This window comes from Equus asinus, chromosome 3, assembly GCF_041296235.1.
Source record: "Equus asinus isolate D_3611 breed Donkey chromosome 3, EquAss-T2T_v2, whole genome shotgun sequence".
In the NCBI taxonomy this organism is placed as follows: domain Eukaryota; kingdom Metazoa; phylum Chordata; class Mammalia; order Perissodactyla; family Equidae; genus Equus; species Equus asinus.
The window spans coordinates 100,969,240-100,986,021 of record NC_091792.1 but is presented as its reverse complement, the minus strand read 5'-3'; positions in this window follow the sequence as shown (position 1 = coordinate 100,986,021).

Here is a 16,782-nt window from a genome sequence, read left to right as displayed (position 1 = left end):
CACCCTGCTTTACTGAATATATTAAAAGACAACCTTGCTTATAAGTTGTTTTAAGTTTATTTGTTGCCAAACAAGGGAAAAACTGATTATCATTTTCCTTTAGTTTCTTTTCTTATTTTTTGAGTCCTGTGATAACTGGTACTATTGGGAAATTACTGGGTTAAAAAAAAAATGACAAAACAAATGCTAGCAATCACAATTAATGGTCCAGAGACAGTTCACTGCTTAGTTGGTGGTCCCTGGGGCATGTTTACTTTGATGGATGATTCTTAACAGTACTATATTGTGTAACTTAGAAACAGAGTTCAAAAATCCCCAAATGTCACAATATATCAGAATCTCAAAGCAAAGTCCAGAATATGGCACCTACACAAAGCAGTGAGCTTTTTATGGATCTAGAATACCAGGTAACTTTGTGTTGTCCTCACCTTAAACACGGAAAACTTTAAAAAGTTGACTCTAAAATACAGTGACATGCAAGTCAGGACCTTTCAAGAATGCCAATCATCCACCATTCCATTTCACTTTAGTGCATACCATCTTTGAAGATCTGGATTCTAAATATAGTTTAACCCCACCATCTGCTACCCTCCATTCTTGAATAGCAAAGAAATGTAGACGATCAAATGCCCATTCCCATGAGGATATTTTTATCAGAGCTTTCAGTATGTGTCATTTATCTAATTCTCTACAGCCACTTCCTCCACATTTCCTATCCACCCACTGCTTGATCCAGTCCTGGCCCCTTCTGGGTGCTTCAGGAGGACACTTTATCAGATTGATTGCTTACCATGAGTAAAAGCACATCATCTGACGTGTGTGAATGCCTAAAGAGCACTCTTCAGCACGTCTTTGGCTCAAGGCCCACTACTCGTGTACAGAGGATGGCCAGCAGGCCCAGAGGCTGCAGAAGGAAGAGAAACTGTCTGAAGATGTGAACTTTCAACAGCTCCAAGGCTGGAGACTCACACTAGTGATCATTATCTCTGATGATTTGTGAGGACCCAAGAAAAGAGCTCTCCTTCTCCCGAGCTATGCCAACCCCACTCCTACAACATAATATTCCCTGACTAGGCAGCCCCGGTGACCGATATCCTAACATCAGAGATGCCTTCTTTGAGTTAAGGGGTTGTCTTTTTCAAAGCAGAGGGCTACTGCAGGCCAGAGGCTGCTAGTATTGCTAGTGGGCTTATTGGGATTGGAATCTTTCCTTCTCTTGTCAAAGTGCAAGTAGATAAAAAATCTAAGTGTTCCTGGGTGAGGCAGGGAAGGAAAAACTTGAGAGCAGGAAAAGTCAGTCCTGATGGGGTGGGAAGTAGAGTCAGATTCCTCAGAGTCACCTTTGTTCTGTGTGGAGACAAGAGACCCATGATTAGTTTCACCTTTACCACCTTGCTCAGGATTCTCCTGGGAAACAGGCTTTATGAGACTGAGGATGGGGGGTAAAACACAACTACTCAAATCTTATCACTTTGTTCCCCCATGAAACCCTTTAACGCCTTTCCACCAACTGCAACAGTCTCACCTATGTCGTGAGCAACTGTGTGACGTTATAAGTAATTTATTAATAAGATAAATAATTAAAATCTTCAGCCATTTACTCTTGCTTGGTTAATAACTTTAACAGGAACTTTGAATGAGATCATGCCCTCCCCCATTTCAGACACATTCATGGATAGAAGAGAGAGGGCAAAAAATAGCTCGTCGGCCTTAGTTACACATAAACTACAGCCTGTCTCACTCATGTCCACAGGATCATGCCCAAACTCCATCGCATGTCCTGCAAGGCCTTTCAAGGTCTGAGCTCAGGGGGGTCTTTAGTGTCTCTTTCTGTCACACCTCCATTTGTACCAATTGCTCCTGCCATACCAAAGGCTGGCTATTTTCCTAAATATGCATTTCCTCTGCCTAAATCACTACCCTTCTTCCAGTTCCTTAATTTTGTAATATTTCACTTAATTATACTCCGATCAAGTGTTATTACTTTTAGAAAGTAGAAGTTTCCTGACAAGCTGTCCCCTGTAACCCCGTCCTTACTTGTAAAGGCCCCTTTTTCTGGGTTCTGCTCAAATGTTTACCTCCCCTATTAGTTCTGAGGTGAGAAACTGCCTATTTTCTCTATATCCCTAGTGTCTACCACACAGTAGCTGCCCTTATTTGCTGATGAAAAAGACATAATTTTTATACTGCCTAAACATTTGTTTCTATAAGTTGTTCAGCTTCCATCACCAAATACCTATTAAGCAACAAATTTTAAGTGGCAGAGTGCAAATAACTGCATGCTTGGACTATTCCCACTTTTATTTTCTTCATCCTCTTTTCCTGGAATGACAGTCTCAGTAATTGATTCCAGCCCAGCACGTTGTTTGGATATCCGTGCTGCTTCCAATCAGAGGTCCCACTCAGTTTTCTCCGTGCTTCACAATTTAACACCAGTCTCATTGGTAACAAGCAACGGACTGTGATTTGGTAGGATTACAGCAAGTTATGTCTACTTTGTGTGTATACATAAGGCTTCCCAACTTGCTTGGACTCTGTTGCATGTCTAACAAGTTTTATATTATTTTCCCTTAGGACCCAGTGAAGAATTATTTCTGTCTGAAAGGAGAAAGGATTCTGGGGAGACAGCAGGGCCCGAACCACCATGAATCTGTCTCCCCACCTAGACAACAATGGCACTAGCAGAATCTGTCTGATGTAACTATTTTGGAACTCTGGAGTCTATTGAAGGCTTGCAACTTCCAGGGGAAGGTTTCGAAGGTAAGTTGTGATTAATTGTGGTCAATTTCAGCTCTTAGCTCAGTGGCAGTTGCCTATCCCCCACCCCCAGCCCCATGACAGACAGCTGGACTTGTGTTCTTGGAGCAGTCTGCACACAGCTTGCAGGAGCCAGAGTGAGCAAAAGGGACTTTGTCCTCAAAATATTGGGAATCTGTGCTCTGATTGCAGCTTCTAGTCACAGAGGTGCAAAGTCCCTCCTTATAAGTAGTTACTTTAAATGTAAATAGATTAAACTCTCCAATCAAAAGACAGAGATTGGCAGAATGGATAAAAACACATGACTCAACTATATACTGTCTACAAGAGACTCATTTGAGATCCAAAGACCCAAACAGGTTGAAAGTGAAAGGATGGAAAAAGATATGCCATGCAAATATTAACAGAAATGGAGCAGGAATGGCTGTAATAATATCAGACAAAGTAGACTTTAAATCAAAAAAGGTTACAAGAGACAAAGAAGGACATTATATATTAATAAAAAGTTCAGTACAGCAAGAAGATATAGCAATTATAAACATTTATGCACCTAATGATAGACCATCAAAATACATGAAGCAAAAACTGACAGAATTGAAGTGAGAAACAGACAGTTCCATAACAATAGTTGGAGATTTCAATACCCCCTCCATCTCACAACAATGGAAGAACCAGACAGAAGATAAGTAGGGAAACAGAGAACTTGGCACAATAAACCAACTAGATCTAACAGACTTATAGAGAACACTCCACTCAACAACACAGCATACACATTTTTCTTAAGTGCACGTGGGACATTTTCCAGGATAGACAATCTGTTGGGCCACAAATTAAGTCTCAATTGATTTTAAAAGTTAGATATCAGGATTGGCCACGTGGTGTAGTATTAAGTTCAGCATGCTCCCCTTTGGCAGCCCAGGTTCTCGAGTTCAATTCCTATGCGTGGACCTATACCACTCGTTAGCCAAGCTGTGGCAGTGACCCACGTACAAAATAGAGGAAGATTGGCACAGATGTTAGCTCAGGGCAAATCTTCCTCAAGTAAAAAGAGGAAGATTGGCAACAGATGTTAGCTCAGGGCCAATCTCCCTTAAAATAAAAAAAGATATCATACAAAATATCTTCTCTGACCACAATGGGATGAAGTTAGATATCAATAACATAAAGAAAAGTGGAAAATTCACAAAATTGTACAAATTAAACAACTTTTTTTATTGAGGTCACATTGGTTCATAACATTGTGTAAATTTCAGGTGTACATCATTGTATTTTGACTTCTGTATAGACTGCATCATGTTTACTACCAAAGTCTAGTTGTCATCCGTCACCACCCACATATGTCCCTTTACCCCTTTTGCCCTCCCACTGGCCCCCTTCCCCTCTGGTAAACACCAATCTGTTCTCTCTCTGTGTTTGTTTATTTTCCACACATGAGTGAAATCATACAGTAATTGTATTTCTCCATCTGACTTATTTCACTTAACATAATACCCTCAAGGTCCATTCATGTTGTTGCAATTGGAAAAATTTCATCGTTTATATGGCTGAGTAGTATTCCAGTGTGTGTGTGTGTGTATATATATATATATATATATATATATATATATATATATATATACACCATACCTTTATTCATCCGTTGATGGGCACTTAGGTTTCTTCTAAGTCTTGACGGTTGTGAATAATGCTGCAGTGAACATAGGGGTGCAGATACCTTTTTGAATTAGTGTTTTTGTGTTCTTTGGATAAATACCCAGTTGTGGGGTAGCTGGATCATTTGGTATTTCTATTTTTAATTTTTTGAGGAATCTGCATGCTATTTTCCATAGTGGCTGCACCAATTTACATTCCCGTCAACAAAATATTAGGGTTTCTTTTTTTTTTTTTTTTTACATCCTCTCTAACACTTGTCATTTCTTATCTTTTTAATAACAGCCGTTCTGATGGGTGTGAGGTGATATCTCATTGTAGTTTTCATTTGCATTTCCCTAATGTTGAACATCTTTTCACGTGCCTGTTGGCCATCTGTATATCTTTTTTAGAAAAATACCTGTTCACATCTGCCCACTTTTTGATCGGATTGTTTTGTTGTTGTTGTTGACCTGTATGAGTTCTTTATACATTTTGGATATTAACCCCTTATCAGATATATGATTTGCAAATAACTTCTTCTAATTGGTAAGTTATCTTTTCATTTTGTTCATGGTTTACTTTGCTGTGCAGTAGCTTTTTGGTCTGGCGTAGTCCCATCTGTTTATTTTCTCTTTTGTTTGCCTTGCCTGAGGAGACCTATTCAAAAAGATACTGCTAAGAAGATGTCAAAGAGCTTACTGCCTTGTTTTCTTCTAAGAGTTTTATGGTTTCAAGTCTTACATTCAAGTCTTCAATCCATTCTGAGTTGATTTTTGTGTATGGTGTAAGACAATGGTCTATTTTCTTTCCTTTGCATGTGGTTTTCCAATTTTCCCAATACCATTTACTGAAGAGACTTTCCTTTCTCCATTGTATGTTCTTGGCTCCTTTGTGGAAGATTAGTTGTCCATAGATGTGTGGTTTTATTTCTAGGATTTCAATTCTGTTCCATTGATCTGTGTGTCTGTTTTTCTGCCAGTACCATGCTGTTTTGGTTACTATAGCTTTGTAGTATACTTTGAATTCAGGGATTGTGATGCCTCCAGCTTTGTTCTTTTTTCTCAGAATTCCTTTCACTATTTGGGGTCTTTTGTTGTTCCATATAAATTTTAGGATTAGTTGTTCTATTTCCATGAAAACATAACATTGGGATTCTGATTGGGATTGCACTGAATCTGTAAATTGCTTTAGGTAAAAGCATTAGCTATGTTAATTCTTCCAATCCATGAGTATGGAATATCTTTACATTTCTTTGTATTTTCTTCAATTTCTTTCAACAATATCTTATAGTTTTCGGTGTATAGGTCTTTCACGTCCTTGGTTAAATTTATTCCTAGGGATTTTATTCTTTTTGTTGCAATCATAAGTGGAATTGTATTCTTGATTTCTCTTTCTGCTGTTTCATTGTTAGTGTATAGAAATGCAACTGATTTTGTATGTTGATTTTGTACCATGCAACTTTACTATATTTATTATTTCTAATAGTTTTTTGGTGGATTCTTTAGAGTTTTCCATATATAGAATCATGTCATCTGCAAATAGTGACAGTTCTAATTCTTCCTTTCCAATATGGATATCTTTTTTTTTTCTTGCCTAATTGCTTGGCTAGGACTTTCAACACTATGTTAATAAGAGCAGCGAGAGTGGGCATCCTTGTCTTCTTCCCGTTCTTAGAGGAATAGCTTTCAGTTTTTTACTGTTGAGTATCATGTTGGCTGTGAGTTTGTTGTATATAGCGTTTATTATGTTGAGGTACTTTCCTTCTATACCCATAATATTGAGAGGTTTTATCATAAATGAATCTTGTCAAATGCTTTCTCTGCAGCTATTGAGATGATCATAAGATTTTTATTCTTCGTTTTTTCAATGTGGTTTATAATTTTGATTGATTTGTGGATGTTGAACCATCCCTGTATCCCTGGAACAAATACCACTTGATCATGGTGTATGATCCTTTTAAGGTATTGTTGTTTTCAATTTGCTAATATTTTGTTGAGGATTTTGCATCTATTTTCATCAGTGATATTGGCCTACAATTTCCTTTTTTTGTGTTGTCCTTGTCTGGTGTTAGTATTAGGGTAACGTTGGCTTTGTAGAATGAGTTAGGAAGTGTCCTGTCCTTTTTTGAGTTTGAGAATGTTAGGTACCAAATCATCATTGATTTTTGGTAGAATTAACCAGATATCATCTGGTCCTGGACTTTTATTTTTTTGGAGGTTTCTGATTGCTTTTTCTTTTTCTTTTTTTTTTTAAGATTGGCACCTTGAGCTAACTGTTGCCACTGTTCTTTTTTTTTCCTTAAAGATTGGCACCTGAGCTAACAGCTGTTGCCAATCTTCTTTTTTCTTTCTTTTTTTTCTTTCTGCTTTTTCTCCCCAATCCCCCCAGTACACGGTTGTATATTTCAGTTGTGGGTCCTTCTAGTTGTGACATGTGGGACACCACCTCAACGTGACCTGATGAGTGGTGCCGTGTCTGTGCCCAGGATCCAAACAAGCGAAACCCTGGGCGGCCGCAGCGGAGCACACAAACTTAATCACTCGGCCACAGGGCCAGCCCCCTCTGGTTACTGTTTCAATCTCCTTACTAACGATTGATATATTCACATTCTCTATTTCTTCTTGATTCACTTTTGAGAGGTTTTATGATTCTAAGAGGGCTGGTGCACTTTTTGGAATCTTAGGTCACAGGTGCCACCTTTGCTGCCAAGGGTATTCACATTTGTATGCAGCCCCTGCTGCTGGAAGGGCTGGTGTTGGAGACATTGCCACTGCGGGGGGGACTGGGTCACAGGTATTGTCACAGTTCCTGGAATCCCTGGTTTCAGGCCCACAGTGATTTCTAGTGCCTCTGGAAGCATGGGCTGCCTCAACACCTGGGACTTCCATTCATGGGTGTTGCCTCAGTTCCTGGGGCCTCTGGTCATGGATGTGGCTGCAGTTCTTAGAATCTCTGGTCTCAGAAGCTGCCACCTTGCTCCCCCAGTTCCACCCACCTTCAGGTCTATAGATGTATTGATCTCTCAGGCATCCTGGTGTGCTGTGCAAACAGTCCTCTGTTGCTCTATGGATGTCCTGCTGGTTGTAGCTTAGAGAGGAAAGACAAAGGGAGAAACTCACTCTGCCATGATGCTGATGTCACTCAAACATCACATTTTTAAATAACTAATAGATCAAAGAATAAATCACAAAGGAAATTAGAAAATATTTAGAGATAAATGAAAAATGAAAACACAACATACCAAAACTTATGGGACATAGTGAAAGCAGTGTTGGAGGGAAATTTGTAGCTATAAATTAAAAACAAGAATGATCTCAAATCAACAAACTAACTTTACAACTTAAGGAACTAGAAAAAGAACAAACTAGACCAAAAGCTAGCAGAAGGAAGCAAATAAAATGATTAGAGCAGATATAAACAGAATAGAGAATAGAAAAACAATAGAGAAAATCAATAAACCCAAAAGTTGGTTCTTCAAAAAGATCAACAAACATTTAGAGAACTAAGACTAATCCAAAAAATTGAAGAGGAGGGAAAACATCCTAACTCATTCCATGATGCCAGCATAACCCCGATACTAAAGCCAGACAAAGACACTATAAGAAAAAACACTACAAACCACTATCCCTTATGAACATTGATGCAAAAATACTCAACAAAATATTAGTAAACAGAATTCAGCATCATATTAAAAGGATCATACACCATGACCAAATGGGCTTTATTCCTGGTATGCAAGGATGGTTCAACATATGAAAATTGATCAATATAATGTGCCACATCAACAAAATGAAGAGGAAAAACCACATGATCATCTCAATTGATGCAGAAAAATCATTTGACAAAATTCAACATGATTTCACAATAAACAACAAAATAGGAAACCACCTCCATATAATAAAAGCCATATGAGAAAGACCCACACCAAACATAATACTCAATGGGGAAAGATTGAAAGCTTTTCCTCTAAGGTCAGGAACAAGGGAAGGATGCCCGCTTTCACCACTTTTATTCAACATAGTACCGGAAGTTCTAGCCAGAGTAATTAAGCAAGAAAAAGAAATAAAATTCACCCAAATTGGAAAAGAAGAAGTAAAATTCTCTCTGTTTGCAGATGATATGACCTTATAGTAGAAAATCCTAAAGACTCCACCAAAAAGCTCTTAGATCTAATAAATGAACTCAGCAAAGTAGCAGGATACAAAATCAACACACAAAAATTAATTGCATTTCTATACATGAACACTGAACAATCTGAAAAGGAAATTATAAAAACAATTCCATTTATAACAGGGTCAAAAAATCCCAAAATACTCAGAATTAACTTGATCAAGGAGGTGAAAGATTTGTACAATGAAAACTACAAAACATTGCCAAAAGAAATTAAAGACAAAAATAAATGGAAACACCTCCTCTGTTCATGGACTAGAAGTCTTAGTAGTGTGAAAATTTCAGTATTACCCAAAGCAATCTACAGATTCAATGCAATTCCTATCAAAATCCCAATGATGTCTTTTGCAGAAATAGAATAACCAATGCTAAAATTCATATGGAATCTAAGGGACCCCAAAGAGCCAAAACAATCTTGAAAAAGAAGAACAAAACTAGAGGACTCACACTTCCTGATTTCAAAACTTATTACAAAACCACAGTAATCAAAACACTATGGTACCGACATAAAGATAGACATTTAGACCAATGGAACAGAATAGAGTGCCCAGAAATAATAATCACATATACGGCCAAATGATTTTTGACAAGAGTGCCAAAACCATTTTTAACAAATAATGCTGGGAATATTGGATATCTACATACAAAAAGTATGAAGTTGGACCTTTACCTAGCATCATACACAAAAATTAACTCAAAATGAATCAGAGACATAAAGCTATAAAACTTTTAGAAGAAAACCAAGGACAAAAGCTTCACAACACTGGATTTGGTAATGATTCCTTGGATATGACACTAAGGGCACAGGTAACAATAGAAAAAGTGGACTTCATCAAAATGAGAACCCTTGTGCATCAGAAGACACTATCAACAGAATAAAAAGGGAATCCACAGAGTGGGAGGAAATATGTGCAAATCACATATCTGATAAAGGATATATATAAAATGCCTAAAATCCTGCAAAAATAAAACAAACAACCCATTCTAAAATGAGCAAAGGACTTGAATGGGCATTTCTCCAAAAATGATATACAAATGGTTGATAAGCTTATGAGAAGATGCTTGACATCACTAATAACTACAGAAATGCAAAGCAAAACTACGATGATATACCACTACTCTTTTAAATTAAAAAATGCAAGATTAATAGTCCTATAATTGTTTCTTAAGAAACAGAAACAACTGTCTGTGTGCTACAAATACTTCTTTGTTGATATCACATATTAATTTGACAACTGTACAACTGATCTGAGGAATTTTAATTTCATCATTTTATCACTATATTTTCTTTCTCTCTTTTTTTTTTTTTTTTTTTTGAGGAAGATTAGCCCTGAGCAAACTACTGCCAGTCCTCCTCTTTCTTGCTGAGGAAGCCTGGCCCTGAGCTAACATCCATGTCCATCTTCCTCTGCTTTATATGTGGGACGCCTACCCCAGCGTGGCGTGCCAGGCGATGCCATGTCCTCACCCAGGATCCGAACCAGAAAACCCCGGGCCGCCAAGAAGCAGAACGTGCGAACTTAACCGCTGTGCCACTGGGCCGACCTATCACTATATTTTCCTATCTATATTGTCCAAATGTAGTACTGATTTTTTTCATTGTCTTTTTGTTCTGTACGTTTTGTTCTAAATGAATTCCTACATCTGAGAATTATATCCACTCATTAGGACTACTATCAAAAAAACAGAAAATAAGTGTTGGTGAGGGTATGGAGAAATTGGAACCTTTGTGCACTGTCAGTGGGAACATAAAATGATACTGCTGCCGTGGAGAATAACATGGTATTTCCTCAAAAAATTAAAAATAGAATTATCGTATGATTTAACAATTCCACGTCTAGGAATATGCCCAAAAGAATTAAAAGAAGTATCTTGAAGAGATATCTGTACACCTGTGTTCACTGCAGCATTATTCACTACAGCTAAAACATGAAAGCAACCCAGGTGTCCACTGACAGATGAAAGGATAAAGAAAATGTGGTATATACATTTGATGAATATTATTAGCCTCAAAAAGAAAGGAAATTCTGCAATATGCTGCAACATGAATGAAACTTGAGGACTTTATATCAGTGAGATAAGCCAGTCACAAAAAGACAAATATTATATGATTCCACTTATACCCACCAATATGAGGTATTTAAAATAGTTAAACTCATAAAGACAGAAAGTATAATGGTGGTTTCCTGCATATAATGGGCTGGGTGGGGAAAAATGGGGAGTTACAGTTTAGTAGATATAGATTCAATTTTATAAGATCAAAAGAATTATGGGATGGATGGTGGTGATGACTGTACAACAATGTGACTGTGTTTAATGCCACTGAACCTTGCGCTTAAAAATGGTTAAGAGGGTAAATTTTATGTTACGTGCATTTTACCACATTAAAAAAGAGAAAAACAAAACTTTTCCCAATATATAATTATCTAATACCAATCAGTAAAATTAACTTTTTTAGAAAATTCCATTTTTATCAGCTTTACAAGACAAGATTGTTCTCTTCTTTCCTTGTTAGAAAATAGGTCTTCAATATTCTCTCAAGTTTTCTCATAATCTGACAATGGAAATTTGTAATATTTTCAATTCTATAGTTTTTTTCCTCTGTGTATAATTGTAACATCAGAGCTTAGTTTTCTTTTTAAAATCAATGGTTGCTTTTCAAATTCATTGAATTACAACTCATTTTCCATCTCTAAAAATGATCCAAATTATGGGAAGGCTCATTTTTCACTGAGATTATTATAATGAATTATTTGTACAGTTAGAATAAGCAGTAGGGTTAAATTTGTTAAAAAACATTTATGTCCTAGAATTAAAGTTGATGTTTAAGCTAGGTGTTTGGGGGGGGGAAGCCTATGGCTAAATAACAAACACCAAAACACATCAACCTAATGAAAGTTATAGACTCGTCCTTGCAGGCGCATGTATGGTTTTGAGTTGCACTCACGATGTATCAATAGGAAATGACTTGGATATCTATCATCCTAAGATTAAGAAGACAAATGGGGCAAACGTGCTTACTCTTTGCACATGGTTCCCAAGACTGATAACATGAAAGTCCTTAAAATTTACATTTCCCAAAAGCCCATTTATAGAAATAGGTCGAAAATGTCCTCCTCTCATAGCTATAAATGTGTTTCATTTATTGGTAGGTATTAAGCTTGAATCTAAGGTACCATCAGTGAAGTGTTTTCTTTGAGCATTTGGGTTTGCTAGTTTACCTGGAGGCACATTACTTTTATTTTGAGTTCTGCCACAGAGGCCACTTAGCTATTTACTAGTGAATGAGTATTACTTCTTTGAGTTTCTCAGATCTGACTCTTGCAGACAGTTAGCCAGGAAGACACACTGAATAAAATAGAGCCTTCTTGGGGGCCCACCCAGTTGCAGCAGTTAAGTTCGCACGTTCCACTTCTCAGTGGCCCTGGGTTCACCGGTTGGGATCCCGGGTGTGGCCATGGCACCACTTGGCAAGCCATGCTGTGGTAGGCGCCCCACATATAAAGTAGAGGAAGATGGGCATGGATGTTAGCTCAGGGCCAGTCTTCCTCAGCAAAAAGAGGAGGGTTGGCAGCAGATGTTCGCTCAGGGCTAATCTTCCTCAAAAAAAAAAAAAAAGAGTCTTCTTGGGTAGAGGCCAGAGGGGAAGCGGTCAGGCCATGATGCTTGGGTAGGAAGGGGAGTCAAGCTCTGTTGCGCATTCCTACCTCCATGGCCAAAGCCGTTATCTCACCACTTCAACCAATCACGTTTCCCTTAGTTTTTGTTTCATGTTCTTTTACCAACATGTATATCTAATCACTATTATAAACTTGACATAAAAAGTATAAACTTAAATTTGGCAAGGAACACCACTAGTAACTTAAATATCACCAATCCTGTGGTATTTGGCAAATTTTAACTAGAAAGTGTTGTCCTCTCTTAACCTTGAGATAAGCTGTTTCTTCTAGATCTTGACATGGAATAATTGTTTCCAGGCATATTTCCTATTTGTCAGGCTGCCTGGTCTTAGAGGGATACACTCTGCCCAGGAGAGAACAGGAAATATACTGTAGAGGAGATTTTATCACGGGGAAAAGTACATGCAGAGTAATTTGATAGCGTGCCAAATTTTGGAATTGTGTTTTCTCCTTAGTTCAGTGATTCCTTTCCAGAATGATCCGAGTTTGTGTGACCATCATTCTTTGGGAGTTAGAAGAGAAGATATTAATGATCTTGGTTCTGAGCAAGTCCTGTTGGTATGATCATCCAAACAGAGCAATTACCTTTACCATCTGGAAGCTTTAAGAACTTTGGCAGGTACTAGATTCCAGCAAGAGGTCCCTGGAATCCTAGGGGATTGGTAAAGGTGTTGTGACGGACACATACCTATTGAATGAAAGATTTGTTGCCTCAGCTGCTGACGTGCTGTTGGCAGACAGTAGGGTGACCAACTATTCTGGTTTGCCTTGGATTTTTCAGTGCTAAAATCAGGACAGTCTTTGGAAATCTGGAATGGTTGGTCACTCGATCAGAAGCCATCAGGAACTTCAGTGACTGAGCTGCAGAGAACCATCTAGTCCCTTCCAAGGATGGCTCACATCCTGTGACTGATCTGTGGGGGAGTATGCAGGTCTGGTCATCTGGGTCCAACTCAATGAATATTATGGTTCCAGAGCTTTCCTGTGGGGCCAGCTGAGGCTGTCACTGAGCCTGTATCACAGCTAGACATCTCCCTCCTCTCAATGTTGCTTCCTCTCCCTCCCTTCTACACTTCTGAATCCCAAGGGTGCTCCTTGATAAACATCCCAGATGCTAAACTCCATCTCAGAGTCTGCTTCCCAGGGAACCCAAACTGCACAGTGGTCCATTCTCTAGGCTTCCAATAGAAGAGTTCATGAATTCATTAGCATTTGCAGTTTCTTCATAAGTAACCTCAAATGTTATTTCTTTGCTTTTGTCTGGAATGATGGGAATGCTTTGCTAACAGTGATTCTCTTAAGTTGACCAGAAGCGGTGAGTAGTAATTATATAGTTTCTCATTCATTTGCCATTTAAATCTTTAAATGTGGTTTTATATACGCATATTAAGAAACCTGCACTCCAAAGTTAGGATGAACATATAATACAAGGATTCTTTGAATTAAAGGGCACTTTTGGGTGGCAGTTGGTCAAAGTGACATAAAGTGACTGACTCAAGCTAATTTCACTTTGTGATTTTTGTGGTGAGTGGCGATGGCTGGAGGAGTTTGCAGAAGCCAAGCCATCTGCTGAAGCTTTTTGCTTTTAAAAATGGTGTTTTGTTTTGGTTCTTCTGGCTGCTCTAATTGTCTCAGGTGATAGGTTTGTAATATAGATAATGGGAAACCCCACCTCATGGTCTTTCAGCTGCTGACAATTCTATTCTCTTCTCTTGGTACTAATTCCTAGTTCAGATTCCTGAGAGAAAACCTGACCTATAACATGGCCTGGCATGAAAAGATGAGCTATATTGATATCCAGATCTTGCATTGGTGGCCCTTTCATTGAGCGTCCATCTTTGTCTAGTCAGCGAGTCCTGTGATACCAGACCAAGCATGATCAGCTAGCACTGCCTATTCGTCATGGGCTGTAAGTGGGGCAGGTACTGACTGACATGTCTAGTAACAGAGGGAAAACCTGGTACATGGTTTGAATTTTTATTCTAAGCCTAATTAAATTCCAATTTAGAACATGACCTGAATGTTAAAAGCATACTTCCATTTGGCTACGTCCCATAGCCAAATTGAAGATTTGGAAGATACCTTCAAATGAGAAATGTAGCATGTTTTGAAATATACCAGCAGTATTCCAATGAAAGATGACGCTGATCTCATGGCCCCTCTGTCTCCAGTTTAGTGTCAAAATAACTAAGAAGGGGGGAGGAGACTAGAACTTCTTTAATGTTTGGATTCATAGAAACTTAGGAAATTTTATCGAACTTATGATACCTACAACACAAAGGGAAGTAGGCAAACAGGCTTTTGCTTCCCCTATCACAAAACAACCCACATCAGGTTAACGAAGGAAACCAGAATATCCCCTAATGCCCTATGATTAGGGCCAAAATTAATGGTAAAATGTTACTGAAAATCATATATCAGTCCCTTGAATTCTGTTTAAAAAAATCATAAGATACATACTCTAAAAAGAAAGAAGTAGGAAAGAGGAAAAAATATCCTAATGCAACTGGTTAAAAATAACTATGCAAAGCCATACAAGGTTCTTTTACCTTGAAGCAATAATGTCTGATCCTAGGCAGAGAATGAGAGAAAGGGAAGACAAAATTTCTGTCTTGAATTCTTTCCAATTCTACATATATATTAGGTGTCTTTAGGAATGCTTTATGAGCGGTCTCTATAGCATTGGGCCTCTGCAACATTGCATCATCAATCTGCTTAGCAAATAATATTTCTCACTATAGTTTTTAGTCTTTCCAGTTTGGGATATTTCTCACTTTGCATAACAAATGTAGCCTAGCAAAGCAGACTGTACAAAAGAATTCCATTTTCTTTGAGATAACAAATTATCCTTAGAGGAACAGTCTTCTTCCCACTAGGGAGAAAAAGAACCTCCAAAGTTTGCGCAAAATTTTTTGGTGACAAATGAATGAATGTAAAGGTTAGATGTGTGGCATAAGAGACCTTGTGATCCTGGCAGTGCTTTGCTGCTTGTACTTTCGCTAAAACCAGGATCTTCCTTTGGCTACCTCCTCTGTGCTTTTCTCCAGAGACAATTTTTTATATGCTTATGGATTCACTGGTCTTCACGTACAACTCTAGCAACATTGTGGGTATGTTTCAACAGTAAACTTTGATTTTTTTGCCTTCTCTTGTCTATTTACTGTCTTTTAGTTGAAACTCTCATTTCTCACCTCAGTTGCTACAAAGCCTCCTGATTAATCCTACTGCTGCTGTCAGAATGATCTAGCATGGAAGAAAGGTCCTTCATGGTGTAGATCCTACCCACTTCATCATTCTCGCCTCTCACACCTCACATTTGCCCTAGCTGCATTAAATGTCTTGTAGTTCAAATGTGTCATTCAGGTTCCCCAGGGGCTGTGGCATATCCTGCCTTGAGCTGGGGTTTCTCGTTGTCCATGGACCCCCATGTATTAGCCAGGGTCCCAGCAGAAACAGATGGGAATTTTAGGAGAACTGAATAAAACCACCATTTCTTAGGATGTGGGCAGGTATAGAGAAGCCACAAGGATAAAGTAGTATTCCGGTGGTGCGTTGGTACTGGCTGTAGGCTGGAAGGCATGAGGGGAGGGGACTGTTATCATAACCTGGAGACAGAAAGGGCTATGCAGAGAGCCAGCTGAATGAGCTGTGACTCTTCAAGGAGGGAAGCAAAACCCCAGGATGGCAATTCCACAGGGGGAGTTGGAAACAAAGTCTCCTCTCCTCAGTCTCCTCCTTTCAATCCCCTCCCTTCCTTCCAGTCTCTGTGAGCGCTTGCCTTTGACTGAACCCCGCCAGAAGCCACAGGGCAAGGGAGCTCCCTGATGCAGTCCTTGGTGGTCAGCCCCACAGGGTACAGGGTGGGGAAGGACAGAGCATAGCTTGGGAGGATAAACGGAAGATATCTGCCATGCCCTGCATCAGAATCACCTACAGGACTTGATGAAGAAGCAGATTGTGGAGGCCCACCATGCCTGATAAATCAGAATCCCTTTGTTGGAGCCCAGGAATCTGCATGTGGCAGAAACAATAAGCCATCCACTGAAGAGCTTTGGTCCACTTTCCTAGTGTAGAGCAGAGGCTGGAAGCGGCTGTGCATTCAGGGACTACTTTGTATCTAGATAAAGTCATATGACAAGTTTTTGCTAATGGGATGTCAGTGGAAGGGAGTATGTGACTTTCACTATTCTCTCCCCTGCCCAGCTGGATGCAGAGAACTCAGAGGCCCTACAGCATAGCAGAACCACAAGATGAAGGGAGTCAGGATTCCTGGAGCATCATGAGGAAGAAAGCATCCCACGAACTAGGGAACCACAGAAGTAAACTTTGGAAAAAAGTTATAAAACATTTTAAACATTAACCAAACTAGAAAGAATAATGAATTGCATTTACCCATCACCCAGATTCAACAATCATCAAGATTTTCTACATTACTTAACCATCTCTTTTGTCTTTTTCTAAAGTATTTCAAAGTAAATATCTGGCATACTTTCACCCTTTCATACTTCAGTATGCAGCTCTTAAAAAGAAAGAATGTGTTCTT